This window comes from Denticeps clupeoides, chromosome 20 (assembly GCF_900700375.1).
Source record: "Denticeps clupeoides chromosome 20, fDenClu1.1, whole genome shotgun sequence".
NCBI lineage: Eukaryota > Metazoa > Chordata > Actinopteri > Clupeiformes > Denticipitidae > Denticeps > Denticeps clupeoides.
This window is the reverse complement of record NC_041726.1, coordinates 15,557,866-15,572,976: the sequence shown is the minus strand read 5'-3', so window position 1 is coordinate 15,572,976 and position 15,111 is coordinate 15,557,866. Positions and strand designations below refer to the sequence as shown.

The window sequence follows — 15,111 nt, the reverse complement described above, 5'->3', positions numbered from 1 at the left end:
TTGCTGCAGAGAGCAGATTAGAAGATGCTCATAATAGCACCACAGCTTTCTGAGATTCATCTCTGACAGTAAACACCATGACTGACATTACCAGGCCTGTCTATTACAACAATCTGGTGTTTGTCTGGGTGAAAATTGTGTTTCTATGCATCCTGCCTTGCACTTCTGCTGCCAGAAACTGCAACAATGTCAAATTCTGTCATCCGGCTGATTTAACTGCAGGTCTGGGATCTCAAAAATAACATAAATGACAATCAGGAAACACCATGGGACATGTAAAAAAGTGAGTTGGAGTGGAACTGGAATAAATTGCTTTGTAAATGCGGCAGGATGTATGGTGGCAGAGTCAAAAGATAGGCCAAAAACCTTTTCAAAAGTGCTCTTCTTTTATTTTTTTCTAGATTGCTAAAAAGTCTTTAAAAGCTCGCTAAGACACAAGGACTCTTACAGTAGTGAAAGCATCAATGGCTATCCCAAACACCAATTTATGATTAACCTAAATGTTCTAGAATTTTTCATTTTTAATTTATTGCATTTATCCCCCTTTTTCCCCCTTCCGACTTTCAACCAGAAGTTAAGGGGATAGTCCCTATGGAGACAATGTCTTGCTCGGGTACACAATGGGGATTTGGATCTGGGTCTTTGTACTCTTCTGTTTCGAGTGTGTCACCCATTAGTCTAATACCACGCTAACAAAGAAGTTTAAAACCATCAATTGGACAGTGGCTCTGAGGGATTCAATCATTAAAAAATAATAACAATAAAATACACCAGGCATTAGGGGAACCCTGAAAAAACTGTCTTCCTAAGAAGTACTGGCTAGACAAGGTCAGTGTCATTAGTAATAATGTGATTCTTTTACATACACTGGCACTCTCAGCATGGGTAATTGCACAGAGCAGGGATTGCCCCAAGGTCATAGCATGTGGCCTGTTAAATAGCTGAGCTGGGGACGGAGCAAAATCCCTAGCTCGCTTCTGTCACTTCTACTGAGCTCTGTCTTTAATAGCAACAGGGCAATTAGACATCTACGCAGAGAGCATGGTAAACCGGAGCACCCCGAAAAGTCCAGCTGTGGCAGAACATCTCACCCATGAATTCACCCACCCCAACCTCTCAAGTATCTTGTGGGAGATGTGAGTCAGCGTCTTTGCCCTTCCACAGTCACCTGCATGTCTCAGTGTGGCCGGGAGCCCATATTAAACAGGAAAGAACAATGCCGGGTAAGTTGAATAATCATAATAATTCCTTATAACCTTTGAGTTTCAATTAATGCACACAGCTGGAGGAACAAATTAATTCAACAGCCGTCCACTTTTCTGTGTAAACAGAACCATGCAAACCGCATTTATGAATCTCTGGCCAGTGATTCAAATGTCCTTATGAAAATGCCTTAATAGCTTCTCAAAACCCTGAAGAAATAATAAAAAAAGAAAACCAGAATATTTCAATGTATTCTTTTGATTTGTGCAATAAGATCACAAGATTTGCAGCTCAGTCATGACACCCATTACATTATTAATGCATGCATTTGTAGAAAATGTACATTTGTACAAAGTTTTGTTTATTATCAAATATAATGATGTCAAGCACTACATATGATGACAAAGATTGCTTCAGAAATATGGGGCAAAAGAAAAATAAATTTTATATGATTGAAATAATTTGTCCTGTATTTATAAAATCCATTCATTATGCATTAATGAAAAGCAGCACCTCTAAAAAAAAAAGTAATTAAATTGTCTTTAGCCATTTAAAATGTTTGGGGCCGTACTTATTCCTTAAAAGGAAGCAAAACATTTAAGCTGAACTCTGAACTCTATATGACTCTTTGCTTTAACTGAAAAGTCATTTTAGTTAGATTATGTGGAATAATATGTGGATGTGGTGAAGAAAGCTCAGATGGATCTCAAGCTGGATCATCCTGCTCCAGTGCTTTTACAACCTCCATTGTTTGGCAAAGAGCTTCATGAAATTTTCATTACCTGTGCAGCCAGACCAGAGACAATTGCGAAATGGGCAGAAAAAAAAACATTCAGGAGTAATTTCTGAAGATTGCAGTGCTGACCACATCCTGTTCTCATAGCCAAATCCCACTTACTACCATTGTGTCCCTGAGCAAGACACCTAACCGTAAATTGCTCCAGGGGGGACTGTCCCTGTAACTACTGATTGTAAGTCGCTCTGGATAAGGCGTCTGATAAATGCTGTAAAATGTAAATGTAAAAGTGTAGCTGCATAGTTGGAGAGCATAATTCATTTCCAGATAACTCCAGCATGTGTCTCATGCACTGCAGGAGGCATCCTCTGGAATTAGCAAACTGAAAATGAGGAAGAGATGGACTACGGTAAAATGCTAATTTAGCCAATTTCAGATATTTACATTCAACCCCCCTCATATACCCCTCCACATAAAGGCACAGACCACTCCATAGTTAATATTATTTATTTTTAACTCTAAACAACATTATCCATTTCAAATCTGACATGATTTCAATTTCAAGCATTCATTTAAAAAACATTATGTTATGCTTTGTTTATGAATATGCCCATCATAACTTTTTATTTACTTATTTTTACACTGACATTGCTGGTTTCCCTCAAACAAGTGTTTTTTTTCCACCCGTGGGGGAGACCATGTTCCATGCGAGCTGGCTTCTTATTAGCTAGCCCAGGCCTCCCAGTGGAAAAAAAAAAAAACTCATTAAGGTTAAGTCATGCATACTATATTGAACATCTCACAATGATGCCACACAGATGAGCCATTGAGCCTCTGCATTTAGCAATACTCAAGGGCACACATTTACTTACCATTATACACATTTTGAAGTCCTAAATGCTCCCAGTGAGCCTTGTATCCATGTATTAAATTTATTTGTGGAGAAACATACTTCTCCATATATTCAGTGATTGGCAAGGTCACGCTTTACCTGGCAATATATAAAGCACAGTGGTGACAGGCACACTGGATGAAGACAACTGCTTCTTTTATGCAAATATGGTTGATGCACTTAAGAAGTACTGTTTTGTCTTACAAGGGTCTTACAAGATTAATACAGCTTCTAGATTATTCTTGTACATAACATGCTTTCCCACAGCATTAACAATATAATGATCCAATGCTAATGTAATGGGCGGATGGAAAAATGACTTTCTATAGATACATCAACTTTACTTGTACAACATAGATTTCATTAGAAAGGCTTCATCTTCTAGAAAAGAGGCAGATGACTCAAGCAATCAAGATTTTGTTTGGAGAATCTGATCTCAATTGTTTTTTTGTTTGATGGCCTGACTTTTGTCGAAGCCTATGATGGCCAGGTGTTCCCTACAACCAGTTTTCCCAGTGGACTGAGACGACTGGGACAACATCTGGTCTCAGTTACTATGGGGACCAAAACTGTCTCACCAAGTCAGCCATCAAATGCCAGTTGTTTGCTGCTGGGAAATCTGCCTCGTGCCTTTTGATGTGATCTGAGCATTACCAAAGAAGATGGATCCTCAAGCAATGCAGGTTCTTGCATTTTGTGCCCCTGACACATTCTGTTTGTTGTTCTTTGATCATTAGCAATGGTCATAATCAGAAGGTTTGTTAGTCTGGGGATCTCATCCTCTCCCAATCTGTTGTATCCCTGGGGATCTGTTCCTGTTTGAGGTTCTTCCTCAATGAGAAAGCAACATGGGTTCAGGTCTTCATTATAAACCCTGTCCCATGGTGCCAGTCATTGCTGATCAAAACCCAACTTGAGTCTGAGCAGCACCTCTCCACAGTTTGCTCCTCTTTAACCCCATTAATCTTAATGCCTTCAATGAGACATCTCTCTCAGAGGATGGACTGACTACTTCACCAGCATGGCACAGGGCAACAGAAAGGAAAAAGACCTCTCCATCATTAAAAAAAAAAAAAAAAAAAAAAAAAATATATATATATATATATATATATATATATATATACACACACACACACACACACACACACACACACACACACACACACACACACACACATACATACATACATACATACATACATATATATATATATATATATATATATACACATACATACATACATACATGCATACATACATACATATATATATATATATATATATATATATATATATATATATATATATATATATATATATATATATATATTCCATATTTTTTATCCCTTTATGATCTACATTATTATATTTGTATTTATGTAAATGAGCTAGTGTGTCAAGGGGTTTATTTTGAATGCTTTAACATTTTGCATTTACAGATAATCATTCCATAGAACATTTTTTAAAATCATCACCATGTGCCTTTCTTCAGTGCAGCAACAAGAGGAAGTCCATTAACTGCAAGGAACTTCACTACATCTTTATGTTTTTGACATAGCACTTTTTTTGGATGGGTCCCTAAAGATCTGCAGCAGTTTCCCCTGCTGCCTCTCTTGCTATTTTTTTTACTCTAGCCATGACATTCCCCAGTACCAGCCAGGGATTAATGCACATCCAGACTGGGCAAAGACATGCTTAGGTAAAAAATTGGCTGGTAGACTGAGCTGTTTGAGCCATGGCTACCATCAATTATCCCTGTTTGAGGATGTAGTGCTGGAGTTGTATAGTTGTGCAGAGACCTTTGGAGACACTCATGGAAAAAGATTGGCAATCTCTATATGCCAATGTTATTTATAGCAAATTATACAGATTTAGTGAAAGTGAGATGATTGTGATACATTGTGAGACCGGAGAGCAGTGTGTGGGGATGGTGCTTTGCTCAGTGGCACCTCAGCGGATTCGAACCGGTAACCTTCTGATTACGGGGCCAGTACATTAACTTCTAGGCCACCACTGCACCACAGTAACTCAATGGAACTATACATATATATACTATACAACAACAGTGAAGTCAATGTTAAATTAATCATTAAATTGATAAAGGGAAAGTTATAATGAATCCATATTGGATGCTGTAACACTGGATATGAATAACTGAGTATTTTCTGAACATTATGGCAATGGATTTAAGAGATAACATTGTTAGTCTGATAATTTCAAAACTACAAAATACTGCAAGTACACCCTTCAAAAAATGGTACTACAATCTAGGGAAGTTTCGAAAGTCTGTGAACATTTTGGCATGGAAAGCAGTAAAACAGGAAAGAGATGAGAGAAAGAAGGATAAAGGAGATGAGTGGAATCATTGTGCAATGCTAATGGGGCGGGTTAACAATGTGTCACATGAAATTTGGTGTTGACAAATTTGCATATTATCGTGCTAGTGGTAGCATGATAACATCCAAAAAATGCTAACGGGCCGTGGTCATGATGAGTCGTGTAAAATTTGGTGAGATTTGGGCATGCTAAAAAATTAGCATGTTAGGATGCTAATAGGACAATGCTAATAGGACAAGACACGATGCATCACAAGAAATTTGTTTCACAAAAGACATGTCATGTCAGTTTGGGCCATGTCATTTGACTTGGATTGAAGACTGAAAGTTTGACTATTGTAAAATAAACAGGCTTCAATGGGACGATGGAGGGATGAAAAGAAGGAGTCAGGGGATACGGGGAGTGGAAAGAGGTTAAATGTGTGAAAGTAAAGAGATTATCATTGTGATACACTGACGCACAGAACACGGTGACACAACGAAATGTGTCCTCTGTTTTTAACCATCACCTTTGGTGAGCATTGGGCAGCCATGACCCCTCAGTGGCACCTTGGCGGATCGGGATTTGAACCAGCAACCTTCAGCTTACAGGGCCGCTTCATTAACCGCTATGCCCCCACCACTGCGGTTCAGTTGGTAAGATTGGTTGGATAGTTGAGATATTATGTGAGCGTTGGAAGTCTGAAACTGTGACTATTTTTGCTTTCCAAGATGAAATAATAACATAAACCTTAGGGGCAGCGGCTCAGGCCCTTAAAGCTGCCTCCTCTGCATGCCTAGTTGAAATACACCGAATTTTCTCTCTCTAGATACATTTTAGTCAGATTCTTGTTTGGACAGCTGTCAGACTTAACTCCTTTATTTGCAATTTGCCTCAATCATAAATTGTGTAGGTTCTCCAGTTTCCTGCATCCCTTCGAAAACTAGCAAGGACAAATTGGCCTTTTCTGCTTCCATGACCTAGGGTTAAACATTTTGCATATGTTGGGCAACTTTAACTGCACTGTGGGTGTTTAAATGCTGTGCTTTGATGATATAAGAAGTAACCAGTAGAACCCACGCAAAACCACAGGGACCCAAGAGCAACACGGCTTCTTCCAGCAAACTGTTCATGTTTGAACTGCTCCATTAGTTAAAAATCATACCCTCCCAGTCAGCAATAGCTGAAGAGGCCAAACCAAGGACAGTCGCTTCTCAAGTGGTAATGGGGTGGGGAAGATGCAGGATGGGATGCTGCTACCACTTTTAGACCCTCTGAAACCGTGCATTCAAGCATGAAATCACATTTCATTACCTTTAAAAAGACTTACACGGCTTCTTAATGATGAGCCTATATGCTTTATGTGCCAAATGCACTGAATGACTGCATTTTTTAAAGCATATTTAAAGACATGGAGGAGGAGGAGGCCAGGAGTATAACAAGATTAATGAGATGTGCATACAAAAATTTATTATGCTCCTTTGGCATTAGAAACGTGTCTTAGAAGAGAAGATCAGAAAGGAGTCACAGATTTTTTAAAAACAGCTCTTTGTTTAGGTCAAGTTGACAGGTACATCTACAGTCATGGCCAAAAGTTCTGAGAATTACACAAATACTGGTTTTCACAAATCTCTAGAATGTCATTAAGAGTGATGAATTGCAAATGCCCTTCTTTGCCATGAATATAACACAAGTGTGAGAGTTGAACGAGCACAATGAGCGCTACCATCAATCCTGTCTCGTGCCAACAGTAAAGTCAAGTCAACTTTAGTTCTAAAGCACTTTAACAGCAGTTACACTGCACCAAAGTGCTGTACAGGCATAAAATTAGGGGAAGTGGTGGCCTAGTGGTTAAGGAAGCGGCCCCGTAATCAGAAGGTTGCCGGTTCGAAACCCGAACCGCCAAGGTGCCACTGAGGTGCCACTGAGCAAAGCACCGTCCCCACACTCTGCTCCCCGGGCGCCTGTCATGGCTGCCCACTGCTGACTCAGGGTGATGGTTAAATGCAGAGGACAAATTTCACTGTGTGCAGCATGTGCTGTGCTGCTGTGTATCACAAGTGACAATCACTTCACTTCACTTACACACTTTAAAAGGGCACACAGATATATAAATAAGAAGAATACCATAAAATACATTGATGGTAGACGCAGCAAATAGGGATAAATGTGGGGGCAAATTTAATGTCATGTGGTAGCTGGTTCCACAGGCGGGACGCAGTAATTTGTGAATGATACTTTTCTTCTTAAGGAAGGTTAAAGCATCCTGAGACCCTTCATGTTTAGGGCTGTTTTTCATCCTTCATTCCTTCTGTCCTTCCTTTCTTCATTCATTCACTCATTCCAGACTATCCAGATATTCTAAACTCCCATCAACATGTGCCTCAAGCAAACAACAGGCTTTTAAAATTTGTTCACCGTGTCAAGTCTGAATATGGCAAATATACCAGACATGCCTTTGGGGAGTCTGGGACAAAGTTAGGGACTTGGGGAGAACGAAATGATCAAGATGTGCATTGCACAGGTTCCATTTGATTTGTGCATTGAGAGCGAGGGCGAGCATATTTCGGTTTGGCCAAGATCATTTTGGAATTGAGGGAGTGGTTCCAGTCGAATAAACAATTTATTCTAAATACTGTGGGAATTCCGGTAGGTTTGACAAGAACACACAGCCCATTTATAATCTGGAATAAATGGGCCAATGATGTCTTAGTCTATGCTGGAGTCTGATGTGGTGTCTGGTTCCTGCTGTAAATGTTCCCAGGCTATACCAACTGTTCAGATTATGATTTTGGTGTGTGCAATGTTCATTGTATTTGCAATAATTTATAGCACCTCCAGTGAGTGTTTATAAATTTTTTTTTTTTGCAGTTGCGCATTTTTTCATGTAGTGCTCTAATCTGCAGTTGCTTCCTTTCACTTTTTACTGGTTCTCTTACTCTGGAGGGTTAAATGCACTCAGTGAGCAGCATCTGTTCCTCTTATCATTTTTGTGGGTCATTTGACCTATAAATTGACTTTGTGACCATTAGGAATCTGCTTATTGTATTATAAAGGATTGTACTAAAAGTTTATTAGTCCTTGCAATCTGTTACATCCGCGATGGCTCCACCCCCCACGACACTCACCCCCTCCCCTGAGTATTAGGGTCTGTGTGACACCCTGGTTAATACCAGTGGTGTTACGTCTCTCGTACACACAGGTTGTGGGGTCCTTCTTATGTTCCCTCCCTAGGAAAGCGATCCTCACTGGTGTAACGAGCTTCAGTGGCACCTTGGCGGCTCGGGATTCAAACCGACAACCTTCAGATTATGGGTCCGTTTCCTTACCCGCTTACTGGTCCATTTGAAGACCCCTGAAGCTGTAGTCATAACGGAGTTGGTGGCTGTGGTGGCTTTCATGCTGGGTCATCTTGTCAGGAGCTCATTGCCTGAGCCATCTAGAGCAACTCAGAGAGAAACAGATTAAACTTGGGTGGTTGGGATTTATGGTTGATTATTATGGAAGAATCCTGTGCATATTGAGTGCAACAATGGCTTCGGTGTCTACATTGGACAGCCTTGGTGAGATGAGTGTCATGATATATGTACGTTTTAACCGTTATGCAATGATTGGCTACTGAGAATTTGTTCATAATTTGTTCGGTACCAGAAAGAGCCCGGTGTCTTGCAAGTGTAATTCTCATTTTGGGCAGTAGTCTGTTAACAAGGTACTCAGGCAATCAGGGATCAGCCTATGGGGACGGTGCTTTGCTCAGTGGCACCTCAGTGGCACCTTGGAGGATCGGTATTTGAACTTCTGATTACTGGGCCGCTTCCTTAACCACTAGGCCACCACTGACCCCATAGAAGTCCCAGGTTCAAAGCAGAACACTCAAACACAGGTGCACACAACGAAATGTGTCCTCTGTATTTAACCATCACTGGCACCCAGGGAGCAGTGTGTGGGGACAGTACGTTGCTCAGCGGCACTTCAGTGGATCAGGATTCGAACTGACAACCTTCTGATTACAGGGCCGCCTCCTTAACCTCTAGGCCACCACTGTCCCACTAAAAATACGTATCAGATATTAAACTGATAAGAACAGATACTACACATGATCTTAGACAAAAGGCCGAGAAGCGCGCTTCCAATAAGCAGAGCATTGCATTAGTCGATTCTTGACATTACAAATGCAGTTTTTCTGCATCATAGCCGGTGAGTGTTCATCCTTGTGTCATGATCCGGTCTGGCAGGAGTCCGGCAGGTTTCCTGTGGTATTTTGTTTCCTGATTGTGTTCTCCTGTGTATGATTGTAATAAACTGCCCTGTTTGTGTCTGTTCACGATCGGGTCATTGTTTAGTGATGTTTTCACCATGTATTAAACCCCTGTTGTGTGTATGTGTCTTTCTTCCTCGCCATGTCCAGTCATCGTGACAGTTTGAAATATTGTGGAATGCAGTCTTACAAATGTGCATAGTCTTACAAGCGTGAGTAGCATTGCAGTTAAAATGAGAACAAATGTATTTTTTTTAGTTGCAGAATTCTGAAGAACCAGTGGGCTGATTTTATGACTATATATATGTGGAAGGTGCTCTATGGTATTTAGCACCAAACCATCAGTAATAGATGCATCAAGTCAGGTAAATTGCAAGGTGAACGTCATTGGAAAAATGTTCCATTGATTCCAATTTCATCTGACTCACCTTTGCAAGAGAGTCAATGTTGTTCATCTCACCTGTCAGCGGTCATAATACTATGGCTAATTGCACTGTTTCTCAGTGAAGTATCAAACAATTTGGGGCACTTTTGAGTCTCTGAAGTTTTTTCAATTAAAATATTTTAATTTAAAAATTTTTAAAAATTAAAATTTAAAAATTAAAATTTTAAATTTGTATTATTATTTTAAGCATACTGTGGAATGTGTGCAAATGTTAGTGGATACATTTTCTGACTACGTTCTCCATGGCTTTGCAATCTGGAACATTGCAGCTACTGTAATAAGCCTTGACACTACCAATATTTTGAACACTAGAATATTCTGAAATCCCAAAACACAATCATTTGTTTAAAACATCCAGTATTGCTCTACATGGTGTACTGAAACATTGTCAAATTATTTTTGATTCACTGTATTGTGGACTAAATTGTAAATGAATGGATGCTTCAGACACGTCTCAGTTCCACTGCATAAAGACCTTGGAATGTCCCCAAATGTCAAAGAAGATTTTGCATGACAGATATTACATGTGGTATATTCTATTTAATGTCACGAGGCAGATTGTAGGGGTCAAGTCTCTCTCGTGCTTAAGTGCAGCTTTCATGCCGAGCTGTCAGACCAACTGAAATGCTAATGGGAAACGTGCTGGATGAATCCAGTGGTCTGAGATGCAGCTAAGATCCAGCAGGCATAATGTCTCATTTAGTCCGGCCCATGCATTTAGTCCCATCTGGCAGGAAAAGGCCATTATAATACACTGGAATGGAAATTATCTTCTCGCTGTCCAAAGTAATGCAACATTCTACCTGGATCACCAAAGCAATTTAAGTTATTATGCTGCCAATGGCTCAGCCTTAAATGACAGAAAGCACAGCAAGGATGACAGTTTTTGTCTCCGCTTTGGTAATGCATCACTGTTTAAGTGCCACTGACAGCAGATACAGATGTACACTCAGCACTGATTTAAAATTACTGTTAGTCCTTCAATCCACTTCGTGTATAGTTTTTTTTTATTTTTTGCCGTTGAGAATAGAATTGGTGGTCAGTGGATTCCGCCTCCCCCCATTTTCAAGTAAACACCAGCATTGTGCTCGGTCAGCTTATTCTGAGCGCCATTCAGAATAATAAAATAGTTGCCACGTGTTGGGCAAATTGTATATGAGTGTGGTCCAACCGATAGCACAGCGCCTTTTATACCCACAGATAGTGGAAACAGTGGCTAGACTACAAACACACACACACACACACACACAAAACAAAATAATAATTATAATAATTTGCAATTCTGTAGATTGTGCCTAAAATTAAAATAACAATATGTACTTGTTATAGTGTAGCATTTCTGGTCTAACAAAATTATATGGACTTGAAAATGAAAGCGTTGCTGATAAACACGCAAAAAACGAGGCGTTGGAGCGATACCGAAACAAGAGAGACGCCGCATCTTTCTGCTAAGAAGCCCTCGAGTTATTTGACAGATGAAAGATCCGTGCCTCGCAGCGGATTGTCAGTCGGAGGCGATTTGTCACGCAGGGGCCTGTCGTGGCTCAGCCCAGATATGGGTCTCAGCTCTGTGGCCGGCGTCTCTCTCCTCTGACAGGGCTGCCAGAGTTATTTGTCACAGCTCTGTTCAGCGGCCAGCCCCAGCCTGCACCTTCCGTGCCCTCCCCCTCGTCTTCATCCGACTCCTTCTCCTCCGCCTGTGGCAAATGCCAGGCGTTCGCCTTCAAGCAGATTAATCAAATTATCTGCGGGCCGAGACGACCCTGCCGGTGCAGGGGCAGAGAGAGGTGGCGGGGGGAACGTGCGCTAAGCCTTACCTGAGTTTCCCAGCCTGACAGGGCTGGAATAAAAGGATTTATCTTTGGATTTGCGGTGGGACGAATTGCTGACATTTGAAAGGTCCTCACAATTTGGACTATTAAATCAAACTGTGCCATACAGTATGTCTGACTGGGGTTCTCTGTTGGACATTTTACATTTACAGCATTTGGCTGAAACTTTTATCAATAGCAGCTTACATAAATGTTTTAAGATGTCTATCACTATAATCCCTCATTTGGTTCACAGCCAAGGTTATTTTAATAATATATAAATAGTAGTGTGAATGTTAGTGAAACTAACTAACTGCTATTCAAATTGAAATGTTTCAGATGGAATTTTTAGATATTAGCAAAAGGAAACACAAATAAGAATAAGTGAAGTGAAGTGAAGCAAACTCTTGGCAAGGTCCACACTGAAAGGGAACAGACGTACATACGAGGGATGAGAGTGAGGAAGGTAATGCCTTAAATAGGGCATCAAATTACATGTGAATGGAAAACAGGCATTTGGGGTCAGTCAGACAGTGATACGGTGCCACCTGGTTGGCCAGGGGCACCCCAAGATCACATTTAAATGACATCATTACATTTGAGACAAGTGTTTTACACCAAATTGCAGTTTTCAGTTAAAGCCACTATTTAAGTCTACTTAAGATATTAAGAATAATACATTTATCAGTTATCCAGAATGTTTTCAGCCTGGAATGATTGACTTTCATTTGTTGTCACTTTTCATTTTTGTTCCTTTAAGGTTTTGGTTATTTTCATATTTTTAATCCCTTATTATGAGACACGTAGTGTAGATTCCATGTTTTTTTGTTTTTTTTTATCAGCCCAGCTGGATAGAAGTTCACAGAGAATTGAAATTGTATTTTGTGAGAAAAAGTGCACACAGTGTACATTTCCCTGAACGTAATGTGCAGATGAAGCAAAACAGTGGGAAAAAATTATGCGATTTGTGAAACAACAACAGGCAAAACAGTGCAAAATTAAAAAGGATTTACTTATATTTATAAAGCTGTGAATGTTATTAGAATCGAAAAGACTCAAATGACCATATTGGGGCATAGACCCGGGAAAGAGGGAAGATATATTGCAAGGCACTGGCCAGTAAGTCAATGTGATGCAGGACAATTCAGCAAAAACAGATAAAATAATGGCCGCAGCTGCCTTTCTCTTACAGGAAAAGAACAAAACGTTGCAATTTAGATGACAGAAATCTACAGTTGCTCCAAGAGGCAGAAGGAATAAAATAAAAGTCCACAAAACTCATTGTAACTACTGAACTTCGTAACTGAGCTTATGGTCAGCATCATTTTTGGAGTTTGGCTTGGGTACAAGGAGGAAAAAAGCACACTCTACCAAGGACAAGGCCATACAATACCATATTTCAGTTCAGATTACTCAGCAAATAACCTTAAGGACCTCATGGTAGCCCCACAAACAATAAAGTGCTTTAGGGTTAAGTAAAAAAAAAAACACACACACACAATCACCCACAGTATATCTTTTTTCTCATCAACCAACGTGATCTCATAGCCAATATTGTGCCCTAAGTTTGTGTCATTTAAATGGTTCAGTCTTGTGAAATCAAATCCCCCCACTCACAGGTCAGCATGGAAGCAAACTTCCCTTGATGGTTTACATTTAAGATATTAAATACATATAGGCACATTTTATTTATGAGCTATAAGATATGTCATTATTTATTTAGGACAGTTTTTTTTTTATTCTGGCCCATTTTTTGAGGCAGACAGTGCGCTGCAGAGGATCCAAGATGATTGCATGATGTCATGCTTCATGTGCAGAGGGATCTATCATATTTTATGGACTATTATCAGGAATTGCTTTGTCTCAAATAAAGTGGTGGAGTGTAGAGTTACTGTTGCCATGGAATCAGACCCCCTCGCAGGCGTACATTGACCTTATGCTTCTAAAGCACGCTCTGGTGTTCAACACACTCCTGAACAAAATCTTAAGATTTTCAGTTCCTGCCTGTGGATGGTAAAGATTGTAAGTAGTGTTTCAAGATGCAAAAAATTTTAGGACCATAGGACCATGCTCAAATTTTAGGACCATAGATGCTGACATATTATTGTACATTTTCCCTTGGCCATTTGTGTGTCTAATTAGTCTATTTAGCCTCAACAATGATATAGGGTAATGTAATGGGTGACCAAAATGAATCCCCCAACTGAGTAATAACTAGCCAAAAAATATAAGTGAATATATATAATTTTGCACATTAACATTAAAACCTGCTCACTTTCCAGTAATATGTAAAAAATGTGCTTTTAAAGAGAGAGCAAGACAGCGATTTAAGAGGAGATGGAACGTTCTAACAGAAAACCAGGAGTGATGATCATGCAAACACCATAGCAAATGTAACATAAAATGAAAACTGATCCAAACAGCCTGTTTCTCTGTGCTCTGATTGATGCTTTTTGCTGCAACAGCAGCCCAGTAATTTCAGTGGCTCCTTTTTCCCACATAGTTTCCTGTCACAGCTCCTAAATTGTCCTACTCCACGTTTTCCAGGATTTTTTTTTTCACACTCTGCCAACTGGTAGCCGATCGCAATCACGTGGGTAACATTTAAAAGGCACAACTGAATGAAACCCTGGGATCTGCACCCCAGAGCAGTCTAGCACCAGTTCAGGATGCACAAAACCCATATCATGTGGGTGTTTAATCCTGCTTCTGAAATGATCTAATTATCCTGTGGCAGATTAACAGATTAGGCTGTCACCCCTTCCTTTACTCTCTGATCACTATATCCTGCACAACACTCGTCCTCATCCGTCATCGCATAACAAGAGGAAATTCCATTTTGCATTCTAAATTTACATTTTTTAATTTTACAATATCCACCAAAGTACTCTCTTATGGGAAGTTGTGGCCTAGCGGTTAAGGAAGTGGCCCATAATCAGAAGGTTGCCGGTTCGAATCCCGATCTGCCAAGTTGCCACCGAGGTGCCACTGATCAAAGTATCGTCCCCTCACACTGTTCCCTGGGTTCCAGTCATGGCTGCCCTCTGCTCTCCAAGGGTGATGGGTTAAAAGCAGAGGACACATTTCGTTGTGTGACAATCCTTTCACTTTCTTTACTTTTGATTGTTATTCCATAATTTTGATCCATAAAAGCTGAACCCTGCCTGTCCTGTAGAGTTGCATAATAGAAATTCTTTAGATGATCTAAGAGCATAACTGGAAATAAGAACATAACTATGAGAAAAAAATGCTGTAAATGTAAATGAATGGAGGCCATGCAGTCGACTAACCTCACTTTGAGAGTAAAGGAAAAATAAAGATTTGAAGCATTTTAGCCTGCACTACACAATACTGTAACTACACACTGGGAAAAGACGTTCTTAAAAATGTATGTGGCTGGACAGCATATAGTCCTCTTAGCATCATATATCCCTGGAAGATGTGCCTAGC

The 15,111-nt window shown here is 40.1% G+C and overlaps 1 pseudogene; it reads right to left on the bottom strand.

Annotated features, from left to right (window-relative positions):
- Positions 1–9,170: 9,170 nt before the first annotated feature.
- On the bottom strand, positions 9,171–9,273 carry LOC114770910 (uncharacterized; annotated as a pseudogene).
- Between the last annotated feature and the right edge of the window lie 5,838 nt (positions 9,274–15,111).